The 2880-nt window shown below is 34.4% G+C and overlaps 1 non-coding gene across 1 annotated transcript; it reads right to left on the reverse strand.

Moving 5' to 3' along the window:
* Positions 1 to 2168: 2168 nt before the first annotated feature.
* LOC120622591 (5S ribosomal RNA) lies at positions 2169 to 2287 on the reverse strand. Its single transcript, XR_005658496.1, has one exon. It is a non-coding gene; the product is annotated as a 5S ribosomal RNA (ribosomal RNA).
* Positions 2288 to 2880: the final 593 nt, after the last annotated feature.

The raw sequence follows: 2880 nt of genomic DNA on the forward strand, positions 1-2880 counted from the left end.
CTTCTATCATTATTTTCTAGACTGTTTCTCAGCCACATACCCTAAATAGCAGCTATTTTGGTCTCTTTAGTGTGTCTTAGCTACTCCACATAATCATTGGGATATTGGTCCAATTTTTTCCTCTTTTAAAATACCCTTCTTCCCTAGTTCAAAAACCATAGCTCAAGATCTATCTTTTCTGAGAAATCTTGAATTAAAAATTTTGACTTCTTTCTCTATCTCCATAGCATGCTGTTTTAATCTTTAGTATATCATAAATTATCTTAGCCTTTGTGTTAATGTTTTTATTTCTGAATCTTATACTATTTTGCTCTGTCATGTAGCCATTCAATAAGTGTTTCTGAGCAGAATTGACCTGTACTAGTCAGCACTATACTAGTTGAATAAGAAATGGTCTATACCCTTAAGGAGGTCAGAATCTATAAAAGGGAATAGACGCTTAAAGATGCCATTAAAACAAAGATGATATGGAGAATATGGATAGTGTCAAAGGACACAGAGCTGACCAACTGTGATTGGGAGACATAAGAAAAGACATCATAGGGGTTTTGAGAGAGATGTAGCAGCTGTTTGGTTTGAGAAAGGTAGTAGGATATTCATGATGATTTCAAATTTTATTTTAAAGTTTGTCCAATTATGGAACTGCTGTGCTGGTAAGCGTTCTAGGAATTTATTTGAATGAATTTAATGTAAGAGTGTGTTGTGTGTGTGTGTTGAGATAAAAAGAAAGGGAATCTTTAACACCATGAGGGAGCACTGAGTCTATTGAGATAGTGGAGAATGGGGAAGAATGGCCCATCTTAAGCCTTTGCACTAATTTCAGGTCTGGGAGGAGAGGAGTTAAGAACTAAAATCTAAAGGCATAGTATTCATGAAGGAAGTTTCGAGATTCTAGGAATAAACCCATGAATTCAAAGATGAGATTACAAAGTATAGCACAGAGTGAAGAAAATCATTTTCTCCCAGCCCCCACCAAATGGAGTCTCTAACTCTATTTCACGCTAAAATGTATTTCTGGCATCTTGGTGACATTGACTGCTAACTGAGGGTAGAGGATAACTCTGCCTAGCAGAACAGTATTCTGATATAGGACACAGATGATACAACATGGTGGGAGTGGGGCATGAATTTACCTCTGAGCACCTCCGAGAACACAAAGAAAGGTTCAGGTTAGTCTTTAAGGGTATTGGAAAGTATAATAAGCCACTGACATCTAAGTATTTCTGTAAATATGGCATCTATTATACTCCAAACTTGAAGAATTCAGTTACCAGAAAAGATGTTTGACAGATAGAAGAGTAAAAGAAGAATTTTATAGAAATTTTCATCTGAAATGATCTTTTACTTCCTCAGAGTGTGGATGCCAAGCTTTACAACTGGAAATATTGCAGTCCATCAGTATTAGAAAAGCCTTGGTAAGGACCTAGGATGCTTTTCCAATGAGTTCTTAATATTAGTAGAAGCTTTTGGGAGACTGATCTTGTGAAAGAAGCATAATATTTGGAAAGTCAGACAATCACTAGTTGTTTGACTTAGGGACATATTGCTTAAATTCTGAGTCTCATTTTCTTCATTTGTAAAATGAAGATAATAGCAGCCTTGTCTAAGTTATTGTGAATGTTACAGAATCTAAAGGCCCTGACAGAGTAGGCGTTAAATATATTACTGATGTGTAATATTCACTCTATAGATAGTTGTGCTAGCATCATTAATATATATTTTTTTAATCTTACATTTTCATGGTCTCCTTGGTCATTCAGTTAAGTGAAAACTACAGTTATATTCAATCTATAGGATAGATTTAAGCTACAATATCTTTAAATGTGGATTTCAATAAGTTATTTCTTATTGATGGTATATAACTCATTACCAACATTTTAAGTGCTTTATGCTTTCCATGTGGCACTTTTAGCTTATATGACATAGGAAATATTTGACAAAGGGTGTTTTACTCAGTGTGCTGATTGCAAACATACCTTGCTGAGAAACTCTAGACATTTTTTTATAATTTCTCTCTTTGAACTTTTTCTGTCTAATATGAACTTTTTTTATTTTTTATTTATTTATATTTTTAATTTTTTTTAGATGAGGTAACCCTTGGTTGACCTCACAGATTGCAAGGACCTTGTCAGCTTACAATCCCTTATTATTGTTTTTTTTATTTTTTATACCTACAGCACCTGGTCTTCCTAGGTGGTCTCCCATCCAAGTACTAACCAGGCCCAACCCTGCTTAGCTTCTGAGATCAGACGGGATCGGGCTTATTCAAGGTAGCATGGCTGTAGACTTGAACTTCTTTATGTAAGGCATCTGAACGTAACTTGACCAATGCTGCAGTAGCAGTTCTTAGAGTATTACGGGTTCACTGCTGCTAGTAAATTCTGATTTATGTCTAAATCAGAGCATGTCAGCAAAAGAACAATGGTTCTATTTGTTTCCATAATGAAAAGAGCCAAGTGAGGTTGTCTACTTTTAAGTGTCTAGTGCAACCATTGATTCAAAATGGAAAAACTTGTAAAATGCTTGTAAAATTCAGAAGCTATAGGTGTTTTAAATATCCTGATTAATTCAACAAATCCCTTATTTTTCTTCAAAAAACTATATTTGAATAGCTGATAGAGATCTTAGATTCTTAATTATATGCATCCCCAAATTCCTCTATTTGGTAACGATAGAGATATTATTCCTTGGTTTCTATCCAGTGAGAAAAGTAAAATCGTCATAAAGCTATATGTGTTACAGGAACCATCAAATTAAATTTCATGTGGAGTTTGAGTCTAGGGGGTAAAAATGCACTTACGATGCAAGTATAAAACTTGGTTAAAAATAAAGAAAAAAGTCTTGCCCTTAAAACTTTTGTGAAAAATGCACACTTCCAAA

Source organism: Pteropus medius, unplaced genomic scaffold (genome assembly GCF_902729225.1).
Source record: "Pteropus medius unplaced genomic scaffold, Ma_sr-lr_union100, whole genome shotgun sequence".
NCBI classification, from domain to species: Eukaryota; Metazoa; Chordata; class Mammalia; order Chiroptera; family Pteropodidae; genus Pteropus; species Pteropus medius.